The 18,461-nt window shown below is 38.5% G+C and overlaps 1 long non-coding RNA gene across 1 annotated transcript in view; it reads left to right on the forward strand.

The window, feature by feature from the left end:
• The window catches only part of LOC311603617, a 55,607-nt gene extending 41,604 nt beyond the window's left edge, over positions 1 to 14,003 (forward strand). The window contains exon 4 of the long non-coding RNA XR_014781184.1: positions 13,913 to 14,003. This is a non-coding gene — a long non-coding RNA (uncharacterized lncRNA). The remainder of the gene's footprint in view (positions 1 to 13,912) is intronic.
• Positions 14,004 to 18,461: the final 4,458 nt, after the last annotated feature.

Consider the following 18,461-nt stretch of genomic DNA (forward strand, 5'->3'; position numbering starts at 1 on the left):
AGAAGACCAGTCTTAAGACACTGAAATTTAAGACTCAACTTATGTTTGTTCTAAGACAGTCCTGATCCAGAGTCGTTAGGGTGTTTCCTTCTACTTGCCATTAGCTTGATTAGTATTTATTCAGACATTTCCAAAAATTGACTCATATGCACCCTTGTCTGTCTTTCCTCATTACCCGATCCCTCTCTCCCTAATCTTTTATGAGAGATAAATAACATTATTTGTTGGCAATTGCCTTATGAAGGAGAGGTTAGCACACCACTGACATTTGCTCTAAACAAAATTAGCTGGGCCTCATCCTTATTGTTCACTCGCACCAAATAACTTCATTAACTGAGCCAGACAGTGACAGGAATACTCAGGTTCTATTGTAGAAGCTAGAAAAATGACATGGCAAGGAAACTCACATGTCTGTGGTGGTGTTCTACTAGTTATTAAGAAATCTAGTATTTCCTTGCATAATAAACACCAAGAAAGTATAAATTATTTTGTCATCTATTTTAATCAGGCAAATAACCCAGTCAGAAACAAAAGACAGAGTAAGGACCTTGAGAAGCCCATTCCCTGAAGTGGAGTACTGTGTAGATTTGGCCCCGTGGCCCAGAGGGTAATCAGTGTATTGTTCTTGGATGCCTCCGATGAGAAAGCCAAAAGGAAAGAATTTAAAGCCTTAACATGGAAAGATTCTTGTTACTCATCCTCTGGTGACAGTCTTCGAAGTCAACAAAATCAAACAGCTGGAGTCAAGGGAAGTCCTATTTGTGGAGAAAAATGGGCCACTTTTCAATACCGTCTTGATTTTACTGTACCTTGGTTCCACTGCAGAGGCCACCCCATTGGAAGGAGTCTTAGTCCTTTGGGAAGGCAAAGCCCCTTAAGAGGCTCCTCTTGGTGGAAACAGTATGGGAGAGAATCCTGTCTCTGCCTCTCTCTCTCTCAGCAAACATTTGGATTCTATTTTATTTTTGGACCCTATGTTTCTAATCTTTTGAGACTATCTTCTTTTTGGTATGTGCTTCTGACTACAAAAAAGTGGCTTAGTCCAATATTTCCCACCCTAAATCAAATTTTTTAAGAACCATAAATAGGTCATTTAAAACTTTATACTTTTCCAGTGAGATTAGGAGAGGAATGTTCCAATAGGTTCACACCACTGTTTGAATGTTTCTGAGTGATCACAAGGAAAGCCAAAAATCACATAATCAATCTGTAAGAGGCAAACAACCTAGAATATAAAACGAAACAGCTTAAAACTAGTACAAACTTCTTTTAGAAATAATTGAATTATCATCCCCAGGAGTGCCATGTGCACATATTTCTCACAACCATAGAATTACTACATCTCATAATTCTTTCCACAGTTATAACTGATCTTCCTTGTTACAATCTAAATTGAAACATGTAGATTATTCTATCATGTACCCATCAGTCTGTGTTCTGGTTCATTCTAACTGCTCTAATTGCTACAGATAATGAGTTTTAGCATCTGGGAATCATTGCGAAAGTATAGTACTAACTTGGTATAAGAATATTTATGTCAGATATAATTCAGTGATAATTATGTGACTTATATTTATTTATTAGATATACTGAACAGTTCTACTACATTTCTATGTAGTAAAAGTATAATGTTCTCTTGAGTAAATCTATATATAGACAAGAGAAATTCTGTATGTTTAAGTCTGTACAAGTAACATCATTTACTCTGGACATCATGAAGATCAGTGTAGAAGATCATTTTCAAATTCATCTCAACAGCCTGGAAGGTCTTCTAAGGAGGGGATGTGTAAGAATATGCACAGATGAGATCCCAGATGGTTAGAAATGAGTTCTTATATTCTTGAGAATTTTCCAAAGTGCTCTTTTTTTTTTTAACAACTTTGATGGGTTAAGGGTGGGTTACTAAGGCTGCTAAAACCCTGTAAGGAGCTACCTTGATATTCAAAAACAGTAACCTTCATTAAAGTCAAAGATATGGAAATGTGAGTGAAAGGACTATGCATAATGGAAGTATGTATCTGCTTCTATGTGCCCATGGGTTTCATGTTGGAAGACCACAGTAAAATGATCATGTTCCACACTAAACCTTAGCCCAGGTGATGACTAATCTTTAGAGACATTTTTGTCTCTCATAGGCTGGAAGGATGGTTGAAGAAATTGGAACTGTTTTTAAGAATATGTTTCTTTAAATAATTTTAGCAAAGCAACATCACAGATTGCTGGCATGGTGCTTTCAGGATGAGGCTTAGCATATCTCTGGTTACAGAGGTTAGCTGAAAAGACAAAGCACTAGCCTGTGACAGCAACAAGAATGTGTTAATGTGTTCTAAAACAGTAAGAATTATCAGTCACACAAGTGTGTGAAACATGCTGGCTACTTAGATTACAAAATCTGGAAATAAGGTTAATTTTTTTCAAGAAATAGCCATAACAAGGAAAATATGAATATTACTCATTCAATGATGCTTTAAGAAGACAATCATTTGGGAAGTTAGAGTTATATGAAATATTTCTAGGTTCATAATCAAGAATTGGCTGCCTACTTTCACTCTTCATGAATCCACTAAATAGACAATGAGATTTTTCTAAGCATAACATTAGAAAATCATGGAGAAAATGTGAGATGGAAAAGGTACAAAAGTTTTAAAAGATGGAAACAGAAGAAGAATATGAACACACAGACTGTATAAGGAAGCAACGGTTCTAAGTCAGCTACAGAGGAAATTATGTAATCACATAATTTACCTCACAGATCTTCCCAAGAGGCTCAGAAATCATCAGCACCAGCTAACTCTGGAATAGAAAGGAGCGAATGTATGAGACATTGTTGAAAACAGGAGGTTGAATTTATTTATAACTTAAGATCTTATTAAAATATCAATTTTTCTTTTTTAAAAGCCAAAGGTACTCGCACGTACCCTCAAGCTACTGAAGGTTTAATCTCTAAAGAGTGCATCCCAGCCACTGGATTTGGAATATTGGGCATATTTTAGAGGAGGAAACTCTTACTGCACACTGGGAAGGTCCATCAGTTCACATGCTGACTATGTGCTGTACTGTTCTCCCACACTGCTCTCGGAAGTCTGGGAGCCTGGCTTATATTTTTCTTAATAAACTATAAGGTTTTTTTTGCAGAATTTAAATAATTAACAATAAAAATTAAAACAACCTGTCAGAGTTTTCTTCAATGAAATGTCCTAGTCAGATACATCTTCAGGTGAAGATTAAAGTTTCCAAGCACGATCATCATTTTTAGTCAGTTGTCATAAAAATCCTCTTAGACAGGCAAGAAGCTCTAGGTGTTTTGATTTTCATTTTGAGACAGGGTCTTGTTTAGCTAAGGGTGACCTCAAACATGCTAAGTAGATAAGGATGGTTTTGAACTGTTAATCTACCTGCCTCAGCCTTCTCAGGCCTGAGATTATAGAGTTGTAACTATATAAGCAGTCATTTGTATGGAGCAGATTGTGCATAGAAATGTTTTTTATATATGCATATATATGTATACTTTATTTCTTAGGATATATATAAGCTAAAAATAAAATAGAAGAATTTATACTGATAATGTAAGAATAGCATGGTATGAAAGAGATGCTATGACTTGATGAAAAGGTCATAAAATTTAAATGTATACAATATAATATAATCACAGAAGAAATTTAGATATTAAAATGGAGGAAACATAATAGAAAATTGAGAATGTCACTTTTCATTGCAGTAAGACCAATAATCAAAATTATATCTATAAAAACACAAAATTAAAATGAAATTCAAAATTGTAAAGAAATAATTAAAATGTCACCAAACAATGGAGAAAAATGAATTGTATGACCAAAGGGTTGCATCTGTGTGTTATAAAATGAAATGCATGTGGATCCATATTATCTCATTGCAGATTAGAAAGTGCTAAATGATAGGCCTAAGATTTCTAGAAAGAATATTCAGGTGTACCAGAGATTATGAATAGAATTGACTAGAGTCTGTAGAAACCGAGCAATAGCATCAAAACATTTCTTAATAATTGTCCATAAGTTATACAAAAAATTATCTTCCAACCTAGACGTATGTACTCAAAAGTATCAGTTACCTATGAGAGTAGGAGAGAGGCATCTTTGGATAGTCAACATCATCAGTGTTTACTTTTTAATCATTCTTTCTCAGAAAACTACTTTAGTATATACACCAGTGGGAGAAAATAGAACAAGAAAGAAGGAGACACAGAACTTGGGAAATCGGATTCCATTGTAGCAAGTGACTTCTCTTTGAGGGTTACTTTGTAGGTATGTTAGGGCTCTTGAAACATCACTTCTTTTTCTGGCTTCATGCAGTCAAATCGTCTATCTTGGTATCCTATCACACAGAAGTGTGACTTCATGGTAAGTGTTGCATGTAGAGCTGATGTTGCTGGTTTTAGACTAGTAGTGTCAAGTTGTAAGCTTGCTCCATGTTGGGATGTTTGGTGCAGATAAACACCGGGTCTTCTTATACTGTGAACCTGTAGGATGGAATAACCTGAACCAGTAAGTTACCACAAGGAAAAGGGATTCTATTAACACTCCCCACCATGTTGGACGGTTGTGGGAAGAGCATGAAATTTTATACTTGAAGCTGTCATTGCAGCCTATACCAACTGGGATAAAGAAAAGAAATTCTGAGATGAAGACAAAAATGGGTAGCAGGTTTAGGAATAATGGAACCAGACTGAAGCAAGTCAGAGGCTGTGGATGAAAAGACTTCCAAGAAGATGCAATTGGTAGAAAACTGGATGTATCAGAACACTGGGGAAATGTTTTGGGGTGAATTAGTCATAATAACACAGGCAACGAAGAAAACAGAAGTAAACAAAACATTCGTTGACCCTAAGGAGAGCAAATTTATGCAAGATAGGAAAAAGTTGTAGCTTGCTAGCGGGCTCACTTGTAAATAATATTTGCAAAACTAAAGTGGATTGGACTAAATGACTTAAAAATGCAGCTTTACTGGGGAAATGGAAGTCTGAGGGCATATGTGAGTAAAGAGGTAAGTAGGTATTTCCTGTCTTGAGAAGCAGATAGGTGAGTCCCAAAATAAAAAAAAATAAAATAAAATAGAGAAAAAGAAAATGAAGAATTCACAGTATCAGCCTGTACATGTAAGTGGATATATATATGCATACACAAATACACAAAGACAAATATGAAGATAAAAATGTAGTTACAAATAAAAACAATGACTGACATGGAATTGTAAATGCTACAAAAGCTTCATTCATTCAAATATTGCCTCAGATTGCCTAAGAGTAGTGATGAATAAAAAGAAAAAAATCACGTTTAAAATTTTAGAAGTATATTCTTGCACAAAATATTTCTGATGGGTCAAAAGTAGAGCCACTACATTATAGCAAAGTTTCAGGAGAGAGAAACAAAAACAGAATTTGGGAGAAGAGCTCAGGCTTTTAAACTACAGAGGCAAAAACTTTATTAATATGAAGCCAATGTTGAAGAAACCAAATCTGGAACATACCTTTATCCATAAGAACAACAATGGCATTTATCATGAGCAAGATCTGTGGTGTCTAAACATTGGGAAGAGAACATTTCCCAACGGTTGAGTCCTTTTCGTACTTGCTCAGTTGAAAGAGGGTAGCTTGCAATGAACTGGGAATGAGTTTGGGCAGAAACAGCCCTTTGAAGTTTTATGTTCTACTTGAGAAGAATGAGATGTTCAACAACATTGATTACTTTGTATGCTGACATAAAAGGTACAAGCAAGGGCATAGAATTTTCAGAGTCTGATAGTTTAAGATACCTTAGTATTATCTTAAGGGAACAATCACCCAATGTGGGGGGAATACAACAAAGCTGAAGAGTACTTGGTGAATGATGAAATGAATTACAGCTCCCCACTTTAAGAATAGCAACCAAACTATAAAAGGCATGCAATATCTTGATCATGTTCTTATTGTTGATTAAATACTGAAATGTTTAGTGCAAAACTATAGTGGAAATTGCTATAAGTTCAAATGTATATATAATAAAACATACACATTTAAATATTAAATGTACTGGCCCATTTGGTATGCTGAATTTTGTCATTGTCATTTTCTTTAGTAGTAAAAATGAAGTTTGAAGTTCCAGTGTTTTCTATAATAGCTGCTTGTGAATTATTGCAGACTAGAGCCTTATTTTTACATCTGAGAATACTAGAGAAAATAACATTTGCTCACCAACTTCAGAGCTTTGCTCTGAGAATCCCATGTCATAATGTATATGAAAACATTTGAAAACATAAAACATTTGACTATTATACAGAGTTGTTGGTACTATCAGAACTATTGAGACACTCCTTGGCAGAATTATTCCTTCTCGGCAGCTGAGGCACAGCCTTATCTCTCTGCCTCCATATGTGACACATTAGAAGTTACTTGAGCTCAAGGTCAGTTTTTAACTTTGGCTCCTTCGAGAAGCAATGGAATAAACCAAAGATCAATGTGAATATTTTCCAAAAAAAATCTTCCAAAAGGAATACACAGGGAGAGATGGAAAGCCTTCCAAGGACCCCACAGGAAGAAGCCTTTGTCTGAGAGCTCCAGGGCGGCTCTAAAAACCCTGTGCATAACCACTGTTTATTCCACTACTGGAAAAGACTGTGCCTTTGGTCACCTCTTGTTTTCATGCCAGCTTCATTATAGGACTATCTAAGAGGACCTGACTCATACATATACTTCAACTTAAAAAAAGTATATATACTCAGTTCCCATTCATTACAGATAGATGAAGAGAAGTTTGAATTTTTTTCTCATAATAAAAAACTTGTATCCATATTACTTAAAATTGGGTTCTTCATTTCATCTAACAAAGTTTATAGATAATTATTTGAGAATGTTCTTAGGAGAATTCAAGTATTCTATTATTGTCCATTAGAATATTCATAACTATCATTTAGATTGTATAACAGATAAGCACATTCATTTATTCTAATTTTTGCTAGTTTCCTGTCTACATTGTCAAGAGTATGTTGTAAATTCTCAACTATATTAATTGTTGACATTAATGTCTGGGCTGTTGGTGTTCTGTTCAGGATGTTGTCTCCTGTGCCAATATGTTCCAGGCTCTTCCCCACTTTTTCTTCTAAGTGACTTAGTGTCTCTGGTTTTATGTTGAGGTCTTTAATCCATAAATGGGACCTCATGAGGCTGAGAAGCTTCTGTAAGCAGGAGACACTGTCAAGAGAACAAAGCGACAACCTACAGACTGGGAAAAGATCTTCACCAACCCTCCATCTGACAAAGGTCTAATATCCAAAATATATAAAGAACTCAAGAAATTAAACACCACCAAACCAAATAACCCAATTGAGAAATGGGGCTTGGAACTAAACAGAGAATTCTCAACAGAGGAATATCAAATGGCTGAGAAACACTTAAAGAAATGCTCAACCTCCTTAATCATCAGGGAAATGCAAATCAAAACAACTCTGAGGTTCCATCTTACACCCATCAGAATGGCTAAGATCAAAAATTCAGTGACACCACATGCAGGCGAGGATGTGGGGAGAGAGGAACACTCCTTCATTGCTGGTAGGAATGCAAACTAGTACAACCACTTTGGAAATCTATCTGGTGCTATCTCAGAAAAATGGGAATAGGGCTTCCTCAAGACCCAGCTATTCCACTCCTTGGAATATACCCAGAAGATGCTCCAGCACACAGCAAGAAAATTTGCTCAACCATGTTCATAGCAGCCTTATTCATAATAGCCAGAACATGGAAACAGCCTAAGTGTCCCTCAGTAGAAGAATGGATAAAGAAACTGTGGTACATATACACTATGGAATACTATTCAGCTATTAAAAACAAGGAATTCTCAAAATTTGTGGATAAATGGATTGAGCTAGAAATGATCATAATGAGTGAGTTAACCCAGAAGCAGAAAGACTCAAATGGTATATACTCACTAATATCTGCATATTAGCCCAAGGGGCATGTCCCACCAAAGCCTTCACTTACCAGGAAACTGAGACAGAGGGGAGGACATTCTAGTGGGACTCTAGATGAGAGAATCATGGGAGAATGGCAAAGTAGAAGGATCCAGAGGGTCCTAGAAGCCTACAAGTAGGACATTATGATAGGCAGATTTGGGCACAGGGGTCCCGCTCAAACTAAGGCACCAGCCAAGGACAATACAGGCAGTAAACCTTAAACCCCTACCCAGATCTAGACAATGGACAGAACACTCTCCACAGTAGAGTGGAGAGTGGGATATGACTTTCTCACATACTCTGGTGCCTCACCTTTGACCATGTCCCCTGGAGGGGGAGACCTGGTGGCACTCAAAGGAAGGACAGCAGGTTACGAAGAAGAGACTTGAGACCCTGTGAACATATACAAGGGGAAGTAATCCCCCTCAGGAACAGTCATAGGAGAGGGGAATAAGGGGAAAATGGGAGGGAGGGAAGAATGGGAGGATACAAAGGATGGGATAACCATTGAGATGTAACAAGAATAAATTAATCAACTATATTTATGAATTTGTCCTGTTCTTCTTTCAGCTCTACCAATTTTTGCTTCTATAAAATGTTAAATTCTACCCTTTTTCCTCAGCTATTATCCTAACAAAAATTTAAATTTTGAGCCATTATAATGCTATTTTTGTTTATTTGTCCTTCTGTCCCTTTTTAATTATTGTATTTATTTATTTTTGTGTGTGATGCATTTTCTGAAATGTGTGTGTGTATGTGTGTGTGTGTGTGTGTGTGTGTGTGTGTGTGTGTGTGTGAGAGAGAGAGAGAGAGAGAGAGAGAGAGAGAGAGAGAGAGAGAGAGAGAGAGAGAGTATTTGAGAACATGCATTCATGCACACACAGCACATGTGTGGATTTCATAGAGCAACCTGCTGGAGTTGGATCTCTTTCTCTACATTCTCTACATTGTTTCAGGCATCAAAATTCCTGTGGGTCTTGGCAGAACATTCCCTTATCCGCTGAGCCACATCATCTCTCCCATTTTGACCATGTTTAAAGCCTTTCTGAGCTTACAGTTGTGTTGTCTGAAGAGCTGGAAGTTGCATGCTCAGCTACTCCCCACATGTTGACCATAGGTAAGAGAACACTGAACACACAGAATAGAGAGGGCCTCTCATGACCTATGCCTGTCTACCCAATAACAGTGGGCTTCCCATTTTATTTCTACTGTTGAGATATTGGGAGAGGGCTGTTGGTACTTTTACCTTCTACCTGTCTTAGTGGCTTTGCGAATATTTGGAAAGTAAAAAGACACTAGGCCAGAAAAGGGGCACCAGAGTTTGTGTGAGAGTCAGATGACCACGTCCCCTGGATGAGGAGGCCTGGCGGCACTCAGAGGAAGGATAGCAAGTTACCAAGAAGAGACTCAATATTCTTAGAGCATATATAGGGGGAGGGGGTCTCCCTCAATCACAGACATAAGGGAGGGGAGAAGGGGGGAAGTGGGAGGGAGGGAAGAATGAGAGGAAACAGGGGAAGGGCTAACAATCAAGATGTAATATGAACAAATTAATAAAAAATATTTTTTAAAAAAGACACTAGGCTTGCATTCCTCTCTACATTTGAAGTCACAGTCATGAACCACTGGGACTTGGTGACTCTCTGAAGTTCTTTGGAGAGACAAGGGATTCAAGAGCTGTGGTTATGATTAGCAAAAGGGGAGCTGGTCTACCTGATACTCGTCATTATAGGGCAGGGTGTGGGTTGCTCTGCTCGGGGTCTTCCATGACATTGTTATGATCTGATCATGTTTAATAATGATGGCAGATGCATGCTACATTACCATCTTCAGATGATGTGGCAGCTGGGAATACTGGCTTGTTACTAGAGAGAATGAGTTAAGTAAAGAGAAAAAGAAAATGGAGGTAGGGGTGTGTGTTAGGGGGTTGAGAGGAGAGGAGGCTACAATTGGGATGTAAATAAACAAATAAATTTAAAAACATTAACAATAATATAATTTAAAAAGAAAATAGTAGGGAAGCATATTGCATTACAATCAAGTGCCTCTCCATTGGCTATCCATATTCAGTTTTATGACTGGTGACTGCCTCTCAATGAGACACAGAGAACTTGTGTCTGCTCTTTGTTTATGATCAGTGGTGGGAAGAACAATTTATGAGAGAAAGTAAAGTTAGTGATGAAAAGAAGATCAGTTAATACAAGGCAGCTGTTGAGTGCTAAGCTGATTTTTTTTCTAATGAAGAATTTAAGCTTATTTCTTCTCTTCCTTAACCCCTTTTAAGAATCTATCAATACATCATTACACCATGGACCAGCTATGGGAGAGATAGCCCATTTCTCCAACTTAATCACATTGGCCCCTCTTTTTAAATTCTTGGCGAATATTTAAGTCTAAGAAGTTGTATCGATAATATATTAGCCTTTCGTTGCCAGTGAGTTCTCCATCCGTCTTCTGTAAACCTTACTACAGATTAAAAAAATTCCCACCAGAGACAGAATTCCCGTGGATAGAAGATGTCCACACTTTTCAACATTTGTCCATTTGCATTGGTTCGTGTGGGATTGCCTTGCCTTCACCTTTGAACCTGAGTTCCTCCATTTATAATTCCTTTCACCTTATGATCCCCACTGGGAGAGTGAGGCATTGTTCAGCCAAATATACTCAGTTTGGAGAAGTCTGATTTTTCCCAACAAAAATCCAATCATGAGTTTCCTGGAAGAGAGAGCAAGTTAGACTATTTGGTCAGGAAAGGCCATGTTGAGGTGAATTTATCTGGCTACATCTGGTCCTTGAGGCCTAATCTCTTTATATGGGCAAAACACAGAGAAGATTTTGTGGCATGAATCCTAATGAGCTCTAATTGGGCACCTGGGGAGAGGGAGATTGGTTGGAGGAAAGCTTTGAAAATATATTGCAGAAGAGGTTGACATTTAGCATAATGCAGTATTTCTGTCATTGCCATAATAAGTACTTCATGTCTGGATATGCTGTTCATTAAAGGCATCAATGCAGGAACTCTACCATGACCATCGCCAAATATTAGGTCACCTCATGTATAACCACAAAAATCTTGAGATTAAATAGCCACTGGATGCTACTTTTAATGATGTTTTTTCTAGTATCTTTATACTTAGAAATGTGAACATTTGGCAGTCATTGTCATACTTAACTTCATAAAGTCTTAAAACTAAAAATGTAGCCAAATTCTCACTTGACAGTTATTTAATTTAATTTTTCAACCATCAGGCAAGAATCTTTGAGCATGAATATGCTACCAACTTTGCTGTAGATTTAGACAAAAAGTAAGAAGGACATTTGTTGCTGTTGTTGTTTATTTAGAAGTCATTTGCTGAGAAACCATTATATCTAAAAAATTGTTCTTATTTATGTGAAGTGATATCAAATGGATATACCAAATTTTACTCACTCACTACATTCATTTAACCATTAAACATTATTGAACATCTGTGATTTGAAAGTTTAAAAAACTGATTCCTATCCTTGACAGAGTTACAATGGAACAACAGAAACCTCTACAGACTAATAGTTGAAATGTTGGTATTAATTAGGAAGTAAATGGGAGAGATCATAGACACTAGAAAAATAACAAATAATGAGACTTTTAAGTAGAGGGTATTTGGTCATCATCAACTTAGCTAGGGTTCACCTTGTCCTGACCATAAAGAAACTGGAGATATAGTAGTGTAGTTTAATTGACTAAAACTTCACCAAATACTCCCAGAGTCAAGATCCTTTACAAGACAATGAGGCTAAAAAGAAAAAATAAACATGGTTCTTGTGTGTCATAGTGTAGTAGGCATGAAGGTTAGGGTGTTCTGGAATCATATAGGAGTATAAGTGATCTGCTGCTACCAGGGAAAGAACAGAGAAGTTTCTTGGCAGTAATGGCACAAAGACTGAATTGTAAAACAGGGAAGAAGATGTGACATTGGTGACATGGTCACTTATGAAAACCATCAAAGGTCTGTACACCTGTGCTTGAAAGACTTCATTCTGAATGTTATTAGCACAGTGCAAAGCTACTGAACAGCACTAGGAGAGGGCTTGGAGGCCAGAAGAGAACATTTGCATATTTTCTGTGAAGAAACTGGTCAGTTAGTTGCTTTCCAACTGATCTACCTATATTTTCCAACTCCCTTTCCTGTACACTCTATTAACACACTGCATTTAAAAACAAAGGTCCTATTTGTGGTTCTCAGAGTCAGGGAACAAAGAACGGTCCTTGGGATAATGCAGTTAGAAGAAGCAGGTCGGCCATGTCTATAAACATAGATCGTGATGCCAGCTCCCATGTGAAGGCATAAGGAGCATTTACTTCTGTAGAACTCCTTTGGTCTCTAGGTACAGAAACTGAATTGCAAGAGAATTAAATAGAGACCTTGAGAGGTCAACTTGTTTTTCCAATCCATCTAAATAAATAGCAGTGTTTTGTGTCTAGACTACACACATCCTGGTCCTAACGAAGTATCCTTGGGAGGAATGCTTTAATTATCTATTTTACTGTGATTACTATGGACACATCCCAACCCTCAGGGCATGCATTTTAGGGTAGAAAAGAGAGGAAATATTTTGCTATTTGATACACTACTGTCCTCATATTCTTGGTCAACATTCAATTAATTTATAAATCACTGTAGATATTTTGGGATCCAAAGGTGTGTAGGAAATCAGACCTAAAAGTGGAATAGCAGCCTAATGCTAGGCGCCTCTTAATTGAATGTGTTTCTCAAAGTCTTCTCTTTATCTGTTCATCTTTAAAAAAAATGGCATTATCATAGTACTTAATACATGAGATAATGTATCCCTAGCTGGGACCTGGCATATGCTAATCTCTCAGAACCATTATGTAACAGCTGGGGTGATTAATAAGGTCCTGACTTGTCTCAGTGAAAATGCCGAAAGCCAGAAAATATACTGAATATACATTAACACCCATACATTGATATGGGTAGGGGTCCCAGGGCTTCCCATAAATTCACTACTTTTTGCAGGTTCTAGAAACAATATCAAAATTTACTCATTGCCCTTTGAGAGGGATGTGGACTAATTTTGTTGGGAATACCACTCTCTTTTCCTCCTAGTTTCTCCTTTCTACTGCATTTTTACTTTCCTGTATCCTGATGAGATTTTTTTTTCCTGCAGCCTGTTCAGAAGTATCTTTTGTTAGTTGGGTATCCCACCTCATTAAATGTTCCTCCATCAGATATATCAGGACCCATAGGCATGTCAGAAAAGTACACAGGTCATGGATAAGCACAGGTTAGGTCCCTACTGCGTATGTGCAGCCATACGCACATATACATACTACACTAAAAGAGAGAACATGCCTGTTTCCATTTAGTTTTCCTTCTTGGATGGAATACTTTGTATAAGTAAGACCATAGGTTAAGTATGCCCATGTTGAATTATTTGGCAAATGTGTCCGTCTTGACAGGCATTTTTATATCAGAGAGTCTAAACAGCATTATTTTTAGGGGTCAGGCCCTACTGGGCCTGGCTCAGAGATCCTTGCCAATTTTGAGGGCGTGGTATGGAGAGCCTGGTGTTTGTTTTACTGACTATGTGAAGACGCTTAAACAAATTGCCTGCCTAGAAAAACATTTTGGATGTCCAGTTGTGAATAGTTCTGTTCTGAACTTTGGCTTCTGCAGCCATGACCAAAGGAATATTAGACCAGTTTCAAAACGTCTCCAATAATTCCATAAAAATTGTGGTTTCCCTCCTCTATCAAATCAACTAATCTCATCTAACCATGACTGCTGTTTAAATACAATTAAACTATAGTCAGAAAACTGGTTTTTTTTCTTTATCAGAAAGTACGATTTCTCATGAAACAATGGATATAATCCATATAGTGCTGAGATCCTGCTATGAAGGTTTCACAGTGGCAAGTGTTGTTTATCTGTTTTGTTCTCTGTCATGTCCCCAGGTCTGGGAGCAGTGTCCTCATCACTATTCATAGAGAACAAGCTGGAAAAAGAGTATGGACTGGAGGCAGATGTCTGGTGCATGGTTGTATGTAGCAACTGAGTAAATGCTGCTCCTGAAGTTCCACCCTCTGATCTTCATTAGTCTAGACTCAAACCTTGACTGCTCCATGGTGAGTTAACTCACGGACTGTCTTTGTGATTTCTCTATAAGAATCAGAGAAGGATCTGAGAGGGGAGACATAAGTAATGATGCTGAGGAAAGATTCACATGGTATATACACTCACTTATAATTGGACACTAGTCCAAAGGCATGTCCCATGGAAGTCTTCACTTACCAGGAGATTGAGATAGATGTGAGGACATCCTATTGGGACTCTAGGTAAGAGAAATATAGGAGAATGGGGAAATAGAAGGATTCAGAGGGTCCTAGAAACCCACAAGAAGGACATCATGACAGGTGGATCTGGGTCGAGAGGAGTTTGCTCAAACTACTGCACCAACCAACGACAATACAAGCAATAAACATTGAACCCCTACTCAGATCTATCCAATGGACAGGACATTCTCCACAGTTATGTGGAGAGCAAGGACTGACTTGGACATGAACTCTGGTGCCCCATATTTGACCACTTCCTCTTGATGGGGGGGGTCGGTTAGCACTCAGTGAAACAATGGGCAGGATACCAAGATGAGACTTGATAGCCTATGACCATATAGTGTGGGAGGAGGTCCCCCTCAGTCATAGGCCAAGGGCAGGGGAATAGGGTGAAAGCAGGAGGGAAGGAGGAATGGGAGGATAGCAATTGAGTTGTAATCTGAATAAATTAATTAAATTATTTTTTAAAAAGTAATGGTGCTGAGGAGTGGCTGGTTAGTGGAGCAGCATTGTATCCTTGTATGGCTCTAGGAATTGACCTAACTGGGGAAGTGAGGGAATGAAGAAATGACAAGCACATGGACACAGAAAATATGGCATTGGGTTGTCTGGTGTTCCTGATGGAGGTATTGAAGCATCATGGAAGCTACTTGTGTTTATGAGACACAGTTGAATAAGGATGTAGCATTGTTTCATATGGCTGAACAAGAAGTGGGTTTACTATATACAGATGAATAAGAAGGGAGGTTATATGCAGGCAGGCTTAGGTAATCTTGGTAAGAACAGTCTCTGTACAGGACCATTTTTCAGGTTGAAAACATCCAGTGGGGCAGGGAAGCTATGCGACACATTTTCTACACATGCTATCAACATCTTCACAGAGACAGAAGAAAGCTTTGCCATCCCTTTGCGCTTCACCCAGGGACAGTTTGCCTAGTCTTAAGTGGCTAACGCTTTGAGGTTCTTGCTGTGGATGCACCTGTAGCACACTTTCATTAAAGACTTCACTCTGCTCCCCACAGAGTGGGATCTGACAGAAGCCATGGTGGACATGCTAGGAGCAGATGAGGATGCTTGCCTCACTGCACACAGGCTTCCATCTCTCTGTCCTGCACAATTCTCTCTCTGGCTCAGTGCTGCCCTGTAAACAAAGTTGTGCTGAATCCAAGGTGGCTGCTGGAAAAGGTCCCCTTGGGAATCTCAGGCCACCTTTTCTGTATCATCAGTGTTAAGTGCAAGGTGATGGCTCTGACATTGACTCTGTCTTTTGTCCGAGATCCTATGCATCCTACATAGAGCCTTTTTCCTCAGATACTATGAAAGTAAGCTCAGGAGAAGTGTCAGGGATGCAAAAAGGGGATAAGAAGTGTGATGGAGCCACTCAGCCGTGTGCAGCCATAGCATTCTAGTTGTTTTCATGGTTACGTTTATTTTTTATATAGTGTATTTAAAAATTATCTATATTACTGTATTATCTGTAGGTCCGGCTAGCAATCAATTAAGATAGAGACCCTTGTTATATTTAAGATAGCCTTGGTTAACCTGGGGCAGGGCAGACATTAATCCTCTAAACTACTTCCCATAGTGGGGCAGGTATGAGATCCCTGCCTCAATCCCATGCCATCTGCTTCTAATAATTTCTACCAAGCTACCTCCTATCTGCAATCCCATATACTTTCTAATGTTCTTTATCTGGCCTGGAATCTCCATCCACACCTGCCATGTGCTTCTCCTCCATCTAACCCATGGCCCTTCCTCTCTTCCCTCTTGGACCCTCTCTTCTGGTTTCTTCTCCTTCCTCCTTGTAGAGACCGTTTTTCTTCTTCCTAGGATTCCTCTCCTTGCCCCACCTATCTTCTTTGCCTTGCCCAGGTGGGATGGCTTTTTATTAATCAACATGTGGGTCACAGAGACAGCAAGCAATAGTTACCATCAAAATACATCAGACCATCCCCCAACATTTAAACACTGTGGAGATGATGTCAAATAAAAAAAAATAACAGGACTTATTTTTTTATTTACTCAAATTCCATTAGAATTTCCCCCAATTTATCAAAGGGCATTGCAAATACTGTTCTGAGAAACCAAACGCTTGTGTATGGTGGATATGACAGAGTTTGCTTGGAATTCTATCATTTGACAGTAACTGGCAGGTAACAGGATGAAGGCTGCCTATGTATCAGAAGTGTGTTTCAGCTGGTGCTCAGCATTAGCTAAGCCAGATGACACTTCTCACTTTGTGGAGTACTTGTTCCATGATTTATGAATCCAGATATTATTGCCTAGCTACCCACATAAGGCAGAGCTTCACACAGCATGGGTTCAATGTAGCATGTATTTGAAACTATGAATATTGAAATTTTGCTTTGACTGACCTCTGTAATTTTGGAAGGTAGAAATGACACCGGAAAGGATAGATGGTGAAACAAAAATAACTCAGAAACACAACACAAATTGTTTACATATTACATTTAATCATTTGAGAAATTATGACAGGATAATTCATTTTTATATGAACAACTAGGATTCCGTTTATTAAAGCCAGGTAACCAATGACTAAGCCTCAGAATATCAACTTGAAAACTTGAATATCTAAGGAAGGATACTAAATTGTTCATCTGTAAAGTTACCATGTGATCCACAATCTTCTCTCCTGATATTCAGAGTAATTGAATACAGACACTCAAATATATGCATACTTATATTTATTTTTTTCCCTTTGGCTTTCACCCACCTAATTATATTTTCTTTATATGCTGAATCATGTACATTATTCAATGATTTTTTTTATTTTTTTATTAATTTATTCATATTACATCTTTGTTGTTAGCCCATCCCTTGTATCCTCCCATTCCTCCCTTCCTCCCACTTCCCCCCTACTCCCCTCCCCTATGTCTGTGTCTGAGGGGGACCTCCTCCCCCTGTATATGCTCATAGGGTATCAAGTCTCTCCTTGGTGACCTATTATCCTTCCTCTGAGTGCCACCAGGCGTCTCCATGCAAGGGACATGGTCAAATATGGGGCACCAGAGTTTGTGTGAAAGTCATATCTCCTTCTCCACTCAACAGTGGAGAATGTCCTGTCCATCGGCTAGTCTGGGTAGGGGTTCGAGGTTTACTGCCTATATTTTCCTTGGCTTGTGCCATAGTTTGTGGAGGACCCCAGGGCCCAGACTCACCTGTAGTTTTCCAGGACCCGCTGGATCCTTCTATTTCCTAATTCTCCCAGGCTTCTCACACCTAAAGTCCCAATAGGATGTCCTCCCTTCTGACCCACTTTCCTGGTAGGTACAATTTTTCATGGGGACATACCCCTTGGACTAGTGTCTCGATATAAGTGAGTATATACCATTTGACTCTTTTTGCTTCTGTGTGAACTCACTCATTATGACAATTTCTAGTTCAATCCATTTGTCCACAAATTTTGGAAATTCCTTGTTTTAAATAGCTGATTAGTATTCCATAGTGTAGATGTACCAAAGTTTCTTTATTCGTTCTTCTACTGAGGGACACGTAGGCTGTTTCCATGTTCTGGGTATTATAAATAAGGAAGCTATGAACATGGTTGAGCATATGTCCCTGTTGTGTGGTAGTGCATCTTCTGGGTATATTCCAAGGAGTGGAATAGCTGGGTCTTGAGGAAGCCCTATTCCCATTTTTCTGAGAAAGTGCCAGATAGCTTTCCAAAGTGGTTGTACTAGTTTGCATTCCCACCAGCAATGAAGGAGTGTTCCTCTTTCTCCACATCCTCACCAGCATGAGGTGTCAGTTGAGTTATTGCTCTTAGCCATTCTAATGGGTGTAAGATGGAATCTCAGTGTCGTTTTGATTTGCATTTCTCTGATGACTAAGGAGGTCGAGCATTTCTTTAAGTGTTTCTCAGCCATTTGATATTCCTCTGTTGAGAATTCTCTGTTTAGTTCCAAGCCCCATTTCTCTATTGGGTTATTTGGTTTGGTGGTGTTTAATTTCTTGAGTTCTTTATATATTTTGGATATTAGACCTTTGTCAGATGTAGGGTTGGTGAAGATCTTTTCCCAGTCTGTAGGCTGTCGCTTTGTTCTGTTGACAGTGTCACCTGCCTTACAGAAGCTTCTCAGCCTCATGAGGTCCCATTTATTAATTGTTGATGTTAAGGCCTGGGCTGTTGGTGTTCTGTTCAGGAAGTTGT

Source organism: Acomys minous (genome assembly GCF_964271855.1).
Source record: "Acomys minous genome assembly, chromosome: 8".
NCBI classification, from domain to species: domain Eukaryota; kingdom Metazoa; phylum Chordata; class Mammalia; order Rodentia; family Muridae; genus Acomys; species Acomys minous.